Raw genomic sequence first — 18,720 nt, 5'->3', positions numbered from 1 at the left:
GCTGGATTCTTTCAGCCCTACACCACTTCCTATACCAGATGCCTTCAGGTCGTTAGAACGGGCAGAAGAGCTCTCTGTACCCTTCAGAATTGCACACACCAGAGAATAAATAGAAAACATTTCTTAGCCCTAGTTCAGATCTAGCTGATCTTGATTTCGTTCAGGTTCTGAGAGGTTTCCAGAGTTGGCTCCCATAGCTGTAGCCAGGGTAAAGTTTGACTTCATCTTTTGCCTTCCTCGCTTCCGCCTCAACATGCAGAAATTACATTTAATTGATGGCAAGGGTTTCATTAGCTTTTTGTGGGCTGTGACTAGTAGCATATAATTAGGAATCACCTGCAAAAATTGGTTTGAAACAGTTAAACGCAGTGCAGATTCATAAAGACAAGACATTGATTTCACACTGGGTGGTGTCTCCCAGGGTGAAGATGATGCTCAGGGGGTGTGGGGGTTGAAATAGTGCCTGGGGACAGCAGAGCTGGCTCCTCTTGGGGCCAGAGAAATCCTCTCTGAGCAGCTTGGGGTGCTGCAGTGACACCCCATCTTTTCTCTTTTCCAGTTCTCCTCCCTCCCCAGGCCAGATTTGAAAGCAGCTTCAGTGGGAATTTCGTCCAAGGGGAGAGCACCAGATCAGCTCTCCCTGTCCCGCTTCCCTGTCTAATTTTAGTGCCATCATCTCCTGTTTCCCCTCCCCACCTTTCCTTGACATCTCTGCTTTGTTCTTCACTCTTCTTTTCCCTTTCATCTCCTCTTTCCTCCAGCAGCTGGCACATTTACCTTGTCTGGCTCCTCCATAGCTTCCACTTTCCCCCAGGGCTCCCATCTTCCTTTGCCTCTGCTTCAGTGACTCCTTCCACATTAAGCAGGTGACTAACTGGACATAGGAGATGTCTCCTTAAGCCAGGGCTCTTCAGGACATGCACACTACCTTTCCTATCTTGTCTGGCATCACAGTACTGCAGAAACACTGCCCTGCTCCTCATAGTCTCTTCCCCATGTAACATAGTCCTAACATAAACATATTTTTGCCCAATTTGCTTGCCAGGCCAGAGCATGTTCTCCATTCATGTGTGATGCTAATTACAGCTACACAAAAATGAACATGTTGCCACTGTCCCCTCTCACAGCAGCAACAGTGCTGTTTGTGCACAGGAGTAACTCCACATGGCTCAAAACACTGAAGTTGGCAGATTCTGAAGGAGAAGTTAATATTCAGGGTAAGGTCTAGGAAAGAAAATCTGATTTTCATCACTGCAACACTCTCCAGGTATTTCTCTGAAACTTTCTCATTTGCTCTCCATGTGGATAACTCCCCATGGAGGGCAGATTTTTTCCACTCATGTCTTATCCAGAGCCTCTTGCAAAATTTTCTTTCTGTTGCAACCCCTCTAGAGCAATCCAACAAACAGGCACAAACCTCGGCAAGCCTGAGCCGAGGGCTCTCACTGTGCCTTATCTCATACCATGTGGCTGTAGCACCACACAGCTGCTACACACTCTGCCTTACAAAGACCTATGTGAGTGTTCATAACTTAAGCTAAACTGCTTGTCCCATTGACAGCAAAGGGGCTGCTCCAAGGGCTCCTTTTAAAGCACTAAAAAGTCTTTAGGCACCAAGTCTGTTCTTCACCTTCCTTATTGAAACCTGTGGGTAAATTTCTGCCATTAGAAAAGCAAGAGCTCAACATACCAAAAAACCCTTCAGCTAACTTGGTGTTTTAGCTGCCCTCAGGAACCCCCAACCATTTCCTGGTGAATCTTTTTTGCTAAGAGGTAAAAGAAAACAAATTTCATTTTAACTGGGACATGACCATACCTAGCACCTTCTTCAGCATGGACATTTCTGAAACAGCTGGTAGCAGTCTAATGGTATTAAAACGTAGAAAAACTAATCCTTCATCAATATCACTTGTAGAACAGAGACTGGTTTACATTTTGAAGGTGCCAATAGCAAGCCCTCAGTCTCTTCTGGGTTTGCTTTTAAGAGAAAGAGAAAATCTAAAGCCCAAAGCAAAGCCCATGCTGGGAGTACAGTTATACTCCAAACAGACAAGACTCTCTGAGTCTGTTGTGCTCCCTGAAGTGTTTAACCAGGATTTGGAGGAGCAAGGCAGCTTCTGGGAGAACAGCCGGACAAGCCAGGGCGCTCTTTCTTCCCCTCTGTCATAGCCTGGGTGAAACATTAGATTCTTTCCTAGCTTAAAGACAAATACCAAAACTTTCTGCGTAGTTAAATAGCACTTAGCAGTACAGAGCCTGCAGGTTGCTATTTTTATCAAGTACTCCTTATTTGCACTTCCTCTGAAATCTCAGTAGGGTCTCAATATTGCTGAAGCTGGTTCCTGCAGCCAGTGTGCACACAGGCTGTGCCTGGAAAGATGCATCTTTGAGTTGGCAGCAGTTATCAGTGAGTGATTGATAATGGGCAAACTTCTTGTTCAGCTAAACGGGTTTTGGCACAGGATCACTTGAAATATAACAACAACCAAAAAAAAAAATCAGTCTGTTGAAGAGCATCCACCCATACCAGATGTGCTGACTGGAGAATATGCCAAATTCTTCAAAGCAGTACACTTGACAGCAGTTCTAGGCAGAAGTGATATTTTTCCCCCAAAGTATTTACAAACAAAAAGAAAAGTAACTGTGGAGTGGGATGGATAAGATAAAATATTTTTGTGAATATTGGTCTAAATTTTTTAATGAGCTTCCCTTTGCTATATTGAATTTCTTTCCAGTGGGCGTGGGAACAACTGGCTTTTGCTGGCACAAATGCTTATGAGAAATACACCCCCCCACCACCATACCACATTTTTGAGCATTTGTAAAATGCACTTTTAACACCATGTAGAAAAACACCGTTGGTTATAGTGGCCACAGGCTAATGCATCAGAGAGAAGAAACATGACATTTAAGTTTGTTTAGCCAACTAACTCAAAACCAGGATAATTTTATTCTTTATATTCGTGACCAATATTTTCCTAAATGAGCCTTCATTTTCGGTTTGGGCCTTTGTGAATGCTCTGCTAACCATGAGCAAAGGGGGCAAGATTCAGACACTTCTCAGGTAGCAGCATAGACAAGCTCCCTTTCTGGAGTGAACACGCACAAAAGCACAGGTGCAGGGGATTTTAGGTCAAAAGTGAGGAGAAAAAAATAATCAGGGTCTGCTTTTTGACTGGAGCCCCCGGGAGGGAGTGAGCTTCTTGCAGAGTGCTGGAAGGCTGGGCAGATGGAGCCAGTGGGCTCACGTTTCTCTGCACTCAGCCATCACTCCGGCTGTTTCGGCACTGCTTCCTCTTGATCTCACAGGTGAAGGCAGCAGCAAGTGTGACAGGTAACCACCTGCTACTTTGCAAGACTTCCATGAGCACAGCTCAACAATGGGCTGTGTAGGGTCTCAGGTCAGGGCTGGAGACATCTTTGTTCTGTGGGAGCTCTTGGGAAGGTGTTACCTTCCATACCGAGTTCCAGAGAGGTGAAGGTATTTCCAAGCTGTGCAAAGTACATGCTGATTTCTTGCACGTTCAGGTGAATTTTCTGTGCAACCTGTCTCTCTGTTGGTTACTGGCTCATCCCCAAGTCCCCAAGCCCATCAAGGTTTTCTAAATGAAAATCAAAATAACCTTCCCATGTGAGTTAAAACCTGAAGGAAGATATCTTTCATGCAGCGGTGCTCTGTGATGGAGAGTGGCACAGCTCTGCCCCCCTGCTGGCTTTAGCCCTCGTGCCATTTCCACAACTGTGACCTGACCAAATGTCCACTGAAGCCAGAGGAGACTTTCCAGTCGTATCGATGAATGTCCGATTGTGCTCACTGGCTCTTAGGTAATATGTTGAACATTCTTCAAGTTTCTTGTGGTCACCAAGGAATTCACAAATGCCTTAGCTTTTACCGCCCTGAGTAATTATTTATTGGGATGGCCTTTTTATAGAATCCCCTTAAAATGTCCATCCAGATTTTAAGGCCAGCAGAGACTATTAGCTCATCAGTCTGCAGAATAACGTAGCCCATAGCATTTCACTCAATAACCGCTGTGTTTAGCTCAGCAGTTAACATTTGATTAAAAAGTATCTTCCAGAAAAGCCTGCAGTCTCTACTGAAAAAAAAATGCAGGAATGAAGAAATATCATTGCCTTTGGTGGTTTGTCTGGTGCTTGATCCCCTTGTTGGGTTGAAACATATGTAATGCAGAATATCCCCCCACCTTTAAACACCTCTGGACACTTGGCTGCAACATCTGCAGCCCAGAATCCTCTCAGGTTTGTATCCCCCACAGCATCAATACAGTGTGTCTTGCCAAGAAATGCCTGGAAGTGTCCTACAGGATGGAGCTATTCATCCTAATTTCAGCGTTGCAGTCTGGAAAACGAAGGAAGAGTCTTTGCAAATCGTTGTTGAGTGAAAGAACAAGTTCTCATTTCTGCCAGATGGGTTGGAGGAATGTAACCATCGCTGTGATGGAGAGGCTTAATTCTGACTCCTTCTCCAGCTGATCAAATGTTGCACCTTTTTGCCTTTTCCTCTCTCAGTATTTCTGTCTTGCTTGTTCTAAGCTCTAGTTTCCCACCTCCTCTGTCAGTTTTGCTCTAGGAAACAGTACCTCATTGTGGTAATAGTCCTAAGTCCAGCTTGTTCATGTCTGATGGTGGGCAGGAATGCACCTCCACTTAACCTTGGCTTCATCAGCCCTGTTTTTATTTATATCCATTTCCTGGATCTTCACTGCGGGAATAAGGATCATGTATTAACCAGATGCTCCAAGGCTTTCAGGGATGGAGCAATATGTTCTGTCGGGGCCCATGCAAAGTGAAGAGTCAAAAAGGAACTTTTGCAACAGCAACTGCTGTGTGGGGGCCAAGGTCAGCTTCCCTGAGAGGGGACCTTCTCCCGACCTCCCACATACCAGGCCTGTGGGAGGGGATTTATGGAAGCTCTAAAGGAGCTCTTTCACATGTTTCTACTCAAATCTCTAAATTGTTCACTGCTCCTAGTATCCTTCCCTCTGAGCTGAGTTTTTCTGCTTTAAAATCATTTGAAGCTATGTATGTTTTTTGTGCTCCCAGAGTGGAGAGTAGTTCAGAATGTCTCTATGGATAAGTCACTCCTTGCTGGCTTCTCCAGGCCACCTTGTACCTCAATCTGATGCTAAATTCACTGGCAGCAATTCAAAAATCCAGGCAGCAGAACACATCAGGTTGTGTCTTTGGGCCTGGTTGGGGGTTAAATCACTCCCTCCATTTGAAATTGTCAGCAAAAAGCTCATTGATCTCAGCAGTCCTGGGATTTCTCCAGTAGCTGGTAAGGCTGTAGCAGGCGGTGTGACACCATCTGACTGCCACTAGAGAGTAAGGGAACAGTGTCTTCATGTATTCCCATTCTCTTGTATTCCTTCCCTGTGTCACTCGATCATTCACATGAGGTATTGCATGATAACAAGATGCGTTTATAAGCCAGAAAGTCATGCTTCCCCATGCTGGGAAAAACAGCAGATGAATGACCCATATGGATCACAGTAACTTAAATTACATTATGAAGACAGTGAACTGCTTGTGACACATCCTGTACAAGGCTCTTTAACCACAACAAATAGATTGAAACCTTTCTAGCATTTAATCTTTTCTCCCATTGACCATGGGCAGGTCGTAGAGAAAACGAATTTCTCTTCCTTCTATATCTCTATTGCATTTAATTAGGTTTGCAAGGTTTGCTCCCTGTGTGAGTTATTCTAAGTCTTTACTCTTTCCCTGTGATGTCTGGGGGATTATGCACATGCTGCAGCCCAGCTCTTCTGTAATTGCTTTAGCAATGGGGACCATGTAGAACCACATTTTACATGGCAGTTTTGACATAATTTGTTTAGCACCTGGGAAAGATAGAATACTAGAAGTGATTGCTCTTCTGCTCTGTACCAGGGAGAACCCACGAGGTGTGCCATATCCGACCTGCTTGTGTGCATCAAATCCAGGAGGACTCAGGAAAGTCTTGCCTGAAGGTACAGAGGCAAGTCCAAGGAGCAGCACCCCAGGGAAGACACAGCACTGCAGCATGTGCCTCATGCTGAGAAGCTGCATCTGTTCACAGCTGGGCTGGAGCTGAGCAGGATTGCTCAGTGCAAGAAGATACCAAGAACCAGTAGTTTTCAAGGTCAAGGATATACAACTTCTGTGGACCAAAAGGTTGTACATGCCCTGTGAGCTACACCTCACAGGCAGTGATGCCATGCACCCTGTTTTCACCTCCCTGCTGAAGCTGGGAGATGCAGCTGTTGCCTCCCACCTACATGCATAGGGAGAGAACAGGGTTTACACTGCTTTTCCTTCTCACCCCTATCTGAGCTGCCCTTGAGATGCTTTTTGAGATGGTTTCTCCCTTTGCCACAATTGAACATTTGTATCAAACCCAGCCAGAACTCGCTCCTGAATTTGCAGGACAAAATTTTAAAATATCTGCATTGCATCCAACACTTATGCAGAGAGCCAGAGGAGGTGGTATAGCAGACCTTTTTCAGTATCAGTACTGTAAACTTCACCATCACCAAGAATCACCAAAGATCAAGAGCTAAAATGGTTTTTTAAATCTCTTATAGACATTGATACTATCTAGACTTGATCTGATAAGCATCAGAAGCATAGATGAGTTTTGGGAGGTATCCAAAGATAGAGAGGGGGGCAGTGATGTACAAAAGCAGAGATGAGACAAGTTTAATTTCTGCTGAAAACTGATTGGTCTGTTTTTGCTCTTTCATGGCTTACTCTGACCTCACTTTGGAGGCTCTACTATATGCTGTTTTCTTAGATGAAAATTAAGCCATGACTATGCATTTCTGCAGTGCTCCCTAAAATGTCTGCTGCTGGCCCTCCTGGTGACAAGGTCTTGCATTGGAGGGATTCTTTTGATCCAAATTGTCATGGCAGTGCCCCTACTTCTGTGCTCCAGCAGGGCATGCCAGACTCTGCATCCAAGGATCAGAAGGTAATTGATCCCACAGAGGAAAAGAAAGAGCCTGAGGCGAGAGACAGACACACAAACTGGAAGAATGCAACATTTATGCTTTTACCTAAATCAATAGTAACTATGAGAAGCTGCTATAGCTGCAGGCTCTTATTCAGGCTGTGGGTGAGTCTCAGATCTGGAAATGGGTTTGGAGATCCTTGAGTGCAAGAAAGTACCGGAAAACTGCACAAAACAGAGAGCAAGGTGGAGAAAACCAAAGCCACCAGGAATTACCTACACTTACACGTAGGCACAAGGGGTAGTGAGCAATCTTCCTGCACCAAGGACATGCTGCTTTGGAGGTGTCAGTATGTAGGCTGAGACCATCAGTTCACTTTGCGTGAGACAGTGAACAGATGGTTTTCAAGACAAGCTTTCCTTACCTGGGCTGGATTTGAAGAGGCAGATCAGACATCCATCAGTACCCCATGCACCCTGTCCACTGGAGATCATTTATTTTGGCTCCAGTGGCAAGTAGCAATATGTGAATTCATCACAGTCAGATAAACACTAATAAAATGTCCCAGGTTAGAGCAATAGTGATTTTTCTGTCAAACCCAAACTGAATAAAAAGCAGGAAAATTTCATTTTCTGCTCTAGAGCTAGAAGGACCAGGGTGTAGAAACGCAAGAACAAACCACATGAATTCTTTGAAAATAGCTTCCTCTCTTCTAATTGCATTTCCCATCCAACTTCACTTCGCTATGGCTTGTGGAGGTAACAGCTATTGATCTACAACTATTTTGACAAGGAGAGGTGCTGCAGAAACAGCAGAAATCTCCTCAGGTCGTTGTCAGCTAATCTGGCCACGCAGTAAGGGAGCAAACAATTAACACCAAGCAGTAGCTGCTGGGCTTATCATTATCCAGCAAGTATAAGGTCCTCTGAGGACTTGAATTCACATTTGGGTCCAGCTCATAATATAAAAGCCACACCTGAGTAACATGTGCCAACAGAGCTGATTTCACAGAGTACAGAAATACAAGCACAGGAGCTGCAAACATGTTTTCCATTGACTAGAGTGTGCAATGTCTTATTTATCACGAGTCTGATGACTAGACTCACCCAGCAAAGTCATAAAAGCATTAGTTTGTATTTGTTGTTCACATTCAGAGACATTATACATCAAAAAGGTCAATGCTTCCCAACTAATTCAATTATAACACAGCCATCTATCATACTAGTTCAGTTACTACCACCTTAGCTTGCCATTTCTGAGGAATGATAGAAGTTGGAGTGTCTGTATAGGATATTCCACTTTAATGACAAACCTGTTAGAGATAACAGAGCTCATTGCAAACCTTTCTGCAGCCATTCTTTGCCAAATGCTTTGTATATCTGAACAAGTCTTTGCAGGTGGCAGGGTGTGTAAATGCACTGAGAGACAGTGCTGCAGCCTGAAGCCATGCTACCTATACAGAGCTTGAAAAATGAGAGTCTCCAAGGACTGCACCTGTTATTAAATGCATGGTGACTGGGATTCATTTGTTGGTTTGTTTTCAAGAGATTTCATCAAAGAAAGAACCAGCGTCCTCCCTGCACAGGTTTGAAAATCTGGATGTAAGATAGCTACAAGGCAAGGATTTATTTAATAAATCTGTGCAATCAGATATAATAAGAAAATATGATATTCCAATTTTTTTAGAAGTACAAACAAGCAATCTGGACAGCTATGGGTTCTTCAGTTTGATTTCACAGGCAAGTGAGGCTTTTTAATACGTGTTGAAGGAAAGGGCTCTGGAAGCAAATGATGGCAGGAGAAAATGCACCAAGATAAATCACACTCAGAGACACCATTATCTTTCTCTGATAAAAATCCTCATTTTTTAAAGCAGCACATATAACCTATCAGGACTTCAGCAAAACAGCTGACATGGAAAATTAAGTTCACTGGAAATTATTTGGATTAATTCACAACTGCTAGCTACTTCCCCACCCACCCAGTAGGATACTGACATACCATTTCCAAAGGAGGATGAGCAGGCTGGGGGAGGTTACTAGAGGAATTCCTCCATGACTGGGATGCATTTCCATTATGCTTTACATTAATTACTCCTGGACAGAGCAGAAAGGCACTAATGCCTTCAGTGGCATTAGACAGAAAGCTGGGAAACATTCTTAGAGAAAACCTGAGTACTGCACAGAATGAGAGGCCAAGGGATGGGTCAAACACAAAGACATTGATTCTGTACTGAAGGACCAGCAAGAATATCTGTGAGCACCTGGGAGCTCATCAGTTGGGAGGAAGGGGAAAAGTGAAGCATTAGTCTAGCACGGGATGCTTATGAGCATTTGACACACTGTGATCAGAGACAAGCAAAGGGAAATGATGAGTAGCTCTGTACTGCAGAGGGGTGTTGGCACATTTTCAGGGCACAGATAAACATCATTGGGAAGGATGAGCACAACCTTGCTGGGAATACCCTGCCCTGCACAGTCTCCCGTGCTCAGCAATGCCCAATTCAGAACAAGAACTAACTGGGATGAGCGAGTGTTGTAAGAGGATACTGGACAAGCTGCTTCATTTAGCTTTGCAAAATGAAGCCTGAGAGGGGCTGTGATTATTTTCTATAAATACATCAAGGGGGTAAACACAGGGGAGAGAGAAGAGCTATTTAAGCTGAGGAAGAATATTGGCACAAGAACAAATAGATGTAAATTGATGGAGAATAAATTTAGACTAAAAAAAAACTTCTTCAGAGAAGTGAATTTTTGAAATAGCCACAGAAGCACAGAGAATAAACTTTCCCTCTTTCCTCACAACCTTGCCCAGTTGCTGAGCAGGTTTATATGGCATATTTTGGTGGAATGATAGCACTCTGCTCCCAAGCCATCCTCACAGGTCTGGGTTCTCACACCAAGCAGACACCAGACAGGCCAGTCTGGTATTTCTGACATCACAGAGGTCTTCAAGCCTCCATTCAGCCCATACCATCTGCAGTGTTTCCAAGAGTTTCATACTTTCTGGTTTTTAAGTGGTGAGGTTTTCACCACGGCTGCATTTTCCCGGTCGCAGGCCAAGAGTGCCACAGAACATCCTGCCCTGGACACCAGCATCGGGCAGCCATGCAGAGGACTGGGACAGATGCAGCCAAAATCTGTTGACATCCACACAGACACCTTGGGACCTTCTGTCACTGCAGGACTAACCTGCTGATTGCTGTCCTGTGCCTCTGCTGACAGGCATAGGCACGCAAAGGCAGCAGAAGGATTCATACAAAGAAGAGCCCAGAATGATAGGATTTTTAACATTAATGGGGATCAGAGACCACAATTCTGGACTCAGTCCTTGTGCTAGCAGCAGAGCACGTTTTTAAATCACAGAAAATAACCGTTGTCTATACTTACACAGTAGCATTATAAACAGACTCAGAAAATGCCATGCCTAATCATAGTGTACCAGGATACCTATATGAAGGAAACTGAGGCACAGAAAGTCAATGTCACAACTCATCAGTACTTTGATAATTTCATCATTTCATTTTGATCGTAGTGTTCAGTTGAATTATCCTGCTCTAGCCTTACAAGAGGCAAAAGTTCATGGTTGTCAGCATCAGAGAGAAGATCTGCACTGACACCAGGGATGGCTTTGCCCAGCTCTGTAGCACCTTGCTGGAGCCACAGCTGTGACCTCAGAGGCACAGCTCCCCACGAAGGCATTTCCTCAGGCTGAAGCTTTCAGTGCAGCACATTCACACTCACTGGTTGGATGGTGCTTGTCTGTCAGGTAATACATTTTAGCATCTTCTCCAAGCAGCTTTTTCTCAGGGCAAATACATCATCTTCTCGAGCACTTTTACATTATCGCAGCAGAGCTGATCTGATGACACACAGCTAATGTGGGGCTTTACTTTTACATTTCATTGCAGTCTGCAATGAAATTAGATGGAGGGCTCTTGAGGCACACATTTCAAGTCCTTGCATATCACACTGGAGAGTGCCAACAGGTCTAGCAACGAATGAGTCAAATTCAGAAGCAGAGGCTTTAGTGTTTACTGGTATTTCAATGAGTGGGGCAATAGCACCGTAATTCTCATTGCTCTTTCTCTGAGTCATGCATGAGGACTCTCCTGTAGACCCAAATGAGCTCATATATCCCTCAAGTGCAAATAGGAAATGCAGTCCTCTCCTCTGGACATCAGCTACCAATTTGTGTGTTGCTTCATAGTGCTCAGATCATATTGTGGGCTGATATTATCACTTTTACCATTAAGTTTATTGATTTTATTAATGCCAGTTGGAGCCATTCGTTTTAACATAGACTAACACTGTTCTTTATAAATCTTATCACAAGGATGAATCAAGAATAACATATATTCTTTGCTAGTCTATGAATCCGTAATTGGGATTTGCTCTCTGATGTTTTATGCAGATGAGGATCTCTCTCAGTACATTACTACACATGCAAAAAGCCCCCCATGTGCTTCTCTAGAAAAGCCAATGAATTTTAAATTGAAACCTTCCATGTTTTCTGTGCGTGAGGGTTGATTTTATTTGCACATTGAACAAACTCCTGGAAGAGAAACACATTCATTTTAACACCTACTGCTGGATCTTAAAACACACCTTGTTTTATGTAAAAAAAACCTTCAGAAAAAATATTAATAGAGTATTTGATCAAAAGCTCTTCTGGCTCTGGGGACTTTCTCTCTGAAACATGAAAGATGCTATGTGGCAGGGGCACAGGGGGTCCCAGGACCTCAGGGCCCACCTCCTCCCTCCCTTTTCCAAGCATCAACTCAGAAGCCCCAAATGGGGCACAAATCAGTGACAGTTCCAACTGATGCAGTGGTCACCAAGAGTTACAAAAAATGACATCAAAGGCAGTTGCACACACCCCAGCCCTTGCTTTTATTCTGATGGACTGTAAATCTTCCTGACATGTCAGGGCTTTAGGAGAAGAAAAAACTTAACGGACCTTATTTTAATCTGAATCCATAGCAGAGAAAACAAGGTGTCATGAGTGTGATACTGCTTGGGGGAATATTGTGGCTTCTTCCTCTTTCCCTAGCATGATATAAAGGGTCTATTAAGAGAGAAAATACCGGTTTCTCATAGAAAATAAAAAACCCATGCCATTTCAAGAGGAATAGGTGTCAGTCCAAACTGATGGCTTAAATTAAATATTAAAGATTAAAAAAAAAATAAACCTCCTGAACCAGAATTTGATTTATATAGTACTGTTCCTTTGGAGAGGATTTGTGGAAATGAGAACTCTCTCTCTGTTGTTCTTTTACAAAGAAAAAGAACAAAATCAATTTCTATAAAGCAAGATTATTTTAGGAGTCAAGTTATCAGAAATGCCGGCTGTATCTGGGACATCTGTTTTTCTCTCCCCCAATCTTTCTCTCATAAGGCAGTAACTGCAGAAAAAAAACTGTAAAAGAGCCCAGAACCTGCCCAAAACTAGGTTATTACCGCTTTTCTCAATCTGATTAAACTTGTCTTTATTGCAATCTCACCCATTTTCAGCTAATGTGAGCAGCAGAAGAACAGTCCCACCTTTACTGCAGTCAGCAGCACCCCTTCTCTCATTAGGTGGTCTTTCATGCTCTCCTCATGTCAGCAGGACACAGCTTAGAGCACATGGGCATCCAGTAACCAAAAATCACCACTTTCACCAGCAGGGCCCTTCTGTGTACAGGAATGCTGCTGGCAGCATTTGTTAACAAAGCCAAAACAATTATTTCTCCAGCAAATCCTGGACTCCCGAACAGGTAATTATGGGGTAATGTTTAATAGCAGTTATGAACCTTGCACCCCATTCCCCAAAACAGAGACATGGCTCTTTAGTCTCCCAGGCTCTTCTGGAAGGGATATTTACAGCATCTAGCACTGGTATCCAGAATTTTTCTAAGCGTTCCCATCTTTCAGAAGCACGTGCCAGAACACAGCCCAGGAGACACCAAATGTTAAAGGCTCCTTATGCACAGCCAGTGTTTTACATCTTGTGGTTGGCCTGGCACCAAATCCTCAGCTGCTCAAAGCAACCCACCCCCTGGATTTGGTGGACCAAATCCAGACCTAAACTATGTGAGGAGGTGACCCAGATTGCCTGGGAGCAAGTAAGAAAACATGAGTGAGAGGAGCTGGTGTGGGGCTGAAAAGGCAGCATAAGGTGTGGGAGAGCTTAAAAAACGTGGTGGGCACAAGTTGTCCATGGCAATGGGAGTGTTAATCACATGACAGCTCTCATGAGGGCCTGTCTCACAAAGGCTGTCTTTCACGGGGAGAAAAAATGAGAAAACAGCTGCTAAAAAGAGAGAAAAGATGCTGTGGCGTTAGAGAACTCCTCTGGGCTTGCAATAAGTCACTGGAGCAAGTTTGTTCTTAAATGTGTCTGAAATGCCTCCAAAGGAAACACGTTATTTTGAAGAAGGATGTTTTTATATGGAGCATAAAAGAGATTAGTTGCCAATAGAAGAGCAGAGCAGAAGAAAATACTGAAAAACAACTGGAGACTGTACTAGTGGTTATTACACAGGTCAGCAGTCAATGTTAAACTAATGCTGCCATGCATTAATTTAAACATATTAGAAACTCAAATGAACTAAGGAAACCCACATAAACATAGTGAAATCTGTTCATTCACCTGCCTCCAGCCAATTTAGAGAAGCAGTTTTCTCCCATCCCTCATCTGTGGTCACTTGTACAAGTGACATTTGAGTTAACAGCAGAATTTCAAACAGTGGAAAACCCAGAAAAATGTTCAAATCAAGTTGGATTTGGCTCCATGACTGCAAACAGCAAATGCAAATCCTGTTACGTGGTACCCACTTGTAGCAGGGTAAAGATAGAGCAAGGGAACTGCTGGGACCTTTGGTAAAGCAACTGACACAAAACTTGCCCTGGATTTCACCAAATTCCCAGAAAGGTTGTCCTTGCTTGTTAGTGTTTTCTCCATGTCTATTTTCTCCCCAGAAAATGCTAAAATATTTATCCAGCTGCTGGTTTTTAATGCTGTCTATGCCAAAGGAACAGGAAATATTTAACAGCTCTTTTTGCAGATTGGTTTTTATAAAAAAAAAAAGAAAAAAAAATGAGGATCTGGGTAACTGTGTAAACTTCAACTTGCAGTTCTGTGAAGTGCTGTTAGGCAAAACAACAGGATTTTATTAAACAAGAGATGTGCCTCTTGCCATATATTATTATATGCCTTCCTGAATGCTCACAGAAGCTGATGCTTAAGGCTACAGGATGTTTATCAGGGATCCAGCCTGATCTATGCTATGGGCAGTGGGTAAAACAGCCCTTAAAAACAAACAATCAAAACCCAAAAAAACCTCACTCAACCAAAACTCCTGAGTTTTCCTAGGCGAACCAGCTTCATCCAGCTCCCCTTCACCTAATTAACCCCAAACCTTTAAATCTTACAGAAAACCCGCCAACCTAAACTCACAGACTTTGAGAGACAAAGTCGACTGGCTGCTGAAGGTTGATTTCTAGCCCATTGGAAGATACTTTATGTGTATGGCTCAGTTGGCTCCGTTATTAAATTAGCAGGTTACAAAGCTGTTGGTACACCATGCTCTGCACTGGGACATTAAGCTTTGGGAATTTTCCTCTCAACACTGGCATTTCATTATCTGCTTCTGTTGATTATTCAGATTGCATTAGATGTCAAGGCTTGCTAGATTCAAAGACCTCACCAAGTTATATCCATCACAGACAACGCCAAGGAAATGAGTACAAAAGCTACACCATCCCTCAGGATAACAAGTGAACGGTATGATGTAAAATATACCACACCATGCTTTATTTAAAAGCCTCTTGAATTGTCATAACAGCTTAGATTTGATAGGGGGAGGTGGGGAGGAGGGGGAAATCCACCCAGTTTCAAGATCACAGTCTACAGACAGAGCTCAGTGAATTGCACTGGTTTTGGTTCTCACATCTACAGTTCATACCTAGCTGACTTCTGCAGTACAGACACATTCCAACTCTGAAAAGTGGGAGGCATTTATACAACAGAGGAACAAGCTAATTAAGAAATTATACTTCCATGTCCTCTTCCAAAAAGAGAGTTTGGTGTAAGAGCAGGTCCAGCCCCCCAGTGCCCCAGCAGCCTGAAATACCCTCTATGGACAAATAACAGCTGCACCTAAAGATAAAGCAACCCCATGGTCTGCAGCTCCAAGGCAGCCTCCTCCTTCCTGCCCCAAGGGCAGCCCCAGTGGGACCCTCCAGCAGCACCTCAGTACTCCAACCCCTGCTGAGGCTCCCTCCTGCCTGCCACAGACACTGTGAGACTCTCCAAATCAGAGATATTCAATCCCTCACTCAGGCACAAACAGTGGAAAATAGCCCGCACAGCCAGAAAATTGAATTTACTTTTGTTTAATACCAACAAGAAAGAAAAAAAAAGTGGAGATTGCCTAATTATTCTCTCAGCTAACCATTTTAACCTTGTTTCCTCCTACTAAGTGAATATCTTATGTGATTTCTGTGCTAAAAGCAGCTGAATGTCAGAGACATTGATCTTGGCTCCAGCCTTTGTTTTTGTAGGGTTTGGATCTACTCTGGTTTGGCACCACGTTATTGGTTTCTGTCAGTGTCAAAGTGCCCCTTTCTGGTTTGTTTTTGCTTGCTCACAAACATCAGTCCTTTGGAGGGCAAGCACCAGCCTAAGTACTTGGGGCAGTTAAACTGTCATGGGAGGAGACACTCCTCATATCCCCAGAGCATCCTCTTGGTGCTTATAGGGCCACTCAGATGTACCAATGGGATGGGAAAATTATTTCCACATTAATTCACTGCCTCACTTCTATACCAAAATATCTGTGGACATCACTGCCATCAGGTACCCATCCACCAGCACAGTGGGAGCAGGCAATGATGGTGCTGAAGCAGCAGGACTTACACCCCTGGCTTGGAACCACAATTTTAGTTCGGAAGATGACAGCTATGTCAAATGAGAGGGAAAAACCTTCTGCTCTGTGCAAGCCCAAGGCTCATTACATTATTTTTCTTTTTTCATAAAAACCTTCAGCATTCACAGCATCCTCATGGTTTTTATTTCTGTTACCTTCTCCCCAAATACTGAGTGCTGTCTCCAGCTCGCTGCACACTCTCTGGAAAACAGGTACAAAGCATTTTCCCCCCATTCTAGGATGATACACTATAAAGGCACATTAATCACAGAGCTCATATTCATTTATTCATGCCATTATAGACAAGAAATATTATTTGGTTTTAAAGGTTTCTTTCTTTAACAAATGAAGGTTGAGGTGCCAAAAGAGAAAAAGAAAGAAGGAAATGGAAATAAAAAAAGCTACATCGAAAGGTTAAACATGGGAGAATATCGAGCCAGTGCACGCATGGACTTCTTGCCAAAATCACTTGAAAGACTTTCACAACTGAAACCAGGACAGAATAAAAGGAATGAAAATTTTGAACAATTGAAAACAAAAAAGGTGAACAGAGTCTGGTTGAAGAAACTTAACTGTGCTCCAAAGGCATTCCCAGTATCACAAGAGCCCAAGAACTTCTCAGGGGCTGGAGTTACCCTTCCCTTGTCAGGCAGTGCCAGGACAAGGGTCCTGTTGATGACACTACTCAGTCAGCATTTCATATCCAGCCACAAACCATAACCCCAGGTGCCAGGTGTTCTGGAGGAACAGCTTCTGCAGATGGCTCAAAGCAGGGGAAGGGACAAGCATGGTGCTAGTTGGGAAAACAAGCACATGTAGCCCAGTTCAGATTCAGGCTCAGGGGACCATCAGCCATCCCTTCCCGAGGAGCAAGTGGGCATGAGAAGTGTGAAAGCAGAGAGGGACAGAGACATATGGACAGGGCCAGTGTTGGATATGGACCATCTGTCAGAGAAGGCTACTCATTTCCAGCTCAGCCTGCTTTGAAGACTCAACATCGAGTTTTGACTCAAGAGCATCAAAACCCACTGATGTGGGTTTTGGAGCAAACAGCAGGAACAGCCAAGAAGGTGCAGTGAAACCCAAGAGCTTCTTGTTGTCCACACTGAAAGCCTAATGAGGCAGAGGGCCCTGTGAACACCTCCTGTGGGAAGATGTTATCCACAGGAACAGCGATTGCTCTCGAAACCTAATTAGGTGCCTTGCCTGCATCAAAATGTCAGAAGGAAATAAAGGTGTCTGATCCAAAATTGTCAAGTGCCTCCCAGCATTTCCATAACAGATGGTGTGATTTTTGACAGAACTGTGATGCGTGAAGTCAAGATTCATCTGCAAACTGCAGATGATGAAGACATGATTAAGGAATTAGGAATCACTCTTGGAGCTGGTGGTCTTAATCAATTAGTTTCCATTTCTTGAATGCTTGCCAGTGTGAAGTCTGTTCTATAGACCATTTGCAAATGACCAAGGACACCTAAGTTGCCACTAGTTTCCTGTAACAGACAGAAGACACAGTAACTGATAAAGCAAAAGGTGAATGCAAGTTATTAAGTCTTCCAAAACTCCTTGTTCAAATTCCAAGTTGGCCATTATTTTATAGTTAATCTTCTGTCTGTTTGTGGTGATGAGGGAGGCAGATGTTTAATTAGTTTTAACAAAAAATTCCATTAAAAATTGTCTTGCTTCTACTGAACTAGATTTATAACCTGTGTAGACAGAGACAATTGAAAAGCCAGAGAAAAATATTCCGTGGGGAATCCAAGAAAATCTGTATCTCAGAACATTTTCTCCTACACTTGGGGACCTTCAAGGTATGTAGACTCGGATAGAAAAACCACTTGCATTTTTCAGCTGTCACCATCACTTATTCGCTTAACAAAGGAAAAAGAAAAGCCTAATTACTCATGGGTCCCTTTTTAATTTGCAGGGTTAGCGAAGTTTGAGAGAGGAAAAAAAAAAAAAAAAGGAAAGAAAAACACACAGATGAATTATCCCTGCACTTAGAGCAGTAAGAAGATAACAATGTTTCCAAGGCAGGTTGGTCCAGAGGGGAGTCTTCGGGAAGCATTACAACCCACAGTGCTATTCCCGCCTACCACTAACATCACAGGGTAGCAGCCAGTCTGCAACCCTCTGCATTTTTTATTTACATGTTTTTAAGTAATATTTTGCTCAGGGACTTGTTTTAATGTTATTCTACCCAAACAACCTCTTCAAGGCAATTTGTATACCCACCCTCCTCATGCGCCACTTCCCCAGAATCCTCAATCAGCAGGTCCAGCAGGCAGAGAATTTTTTTCCTGTACCAAAAAAACAAACCAAAACAAAACAAAAAAACCCTGAGCTAGATTAGAGCCACTTTTTTTTTATTTACTTAAAATAAAAAGTGTCTTTTCATCATAGCCTCACCAGCTGTAATAGGAAAACCCTCCTCATGCAGAAAAACTGTTGTGAACAAACAACTAAAAAGCAGTTCCAAGATAATGTTTCGCAATCATATATTTTACTATCATCCTGTTGAGCACAGAAAGACTTACAGTTGTGGTTATTTTGGCTCTTCAACCCTCGAAGTGCCCCACAAATACTGCTGTTACTGAGAACAGATCCATCCCCAGGAGGCTAACATGACTTTACACGTGTTGCAATTTTCTTTCCTGTTCTCCTAATTAACACTGCTGTGAAACTGGTTGCTCTCCCTTAACCTAACGAATTTTAACATATGAAATAACATCAACAAACCCATCAATTAATTATTTGAAAGTACCAGTAAAAACATGTTTTGGGGCACTGTACAACCACCTCGACATAAATTGGGCTTAGATATAAAGCAGTTCCCTGCCTGAGCTGAAAGGACTT

The sequence above is a fragment of the Manacus vitellinus genome, unplaced genomic scaffold (assembly GCF_001715985.3).
Source record: "Manacus vitellinus isolate BGI_N305 unplaced genomic scaffold, ASM171598v3 scaffold_16_pilon, whole genome shotgun sequence".
Classification (NCBI taxonomy): domain Eukaryota; kingdom Metazoa; phylum Chordata; class Aves; order Passeriformes; family Pipridae; genus Manacus; species Manacus vitellinus.
This window is presented reverse-complemented; position numbering follows the sequence as displayed.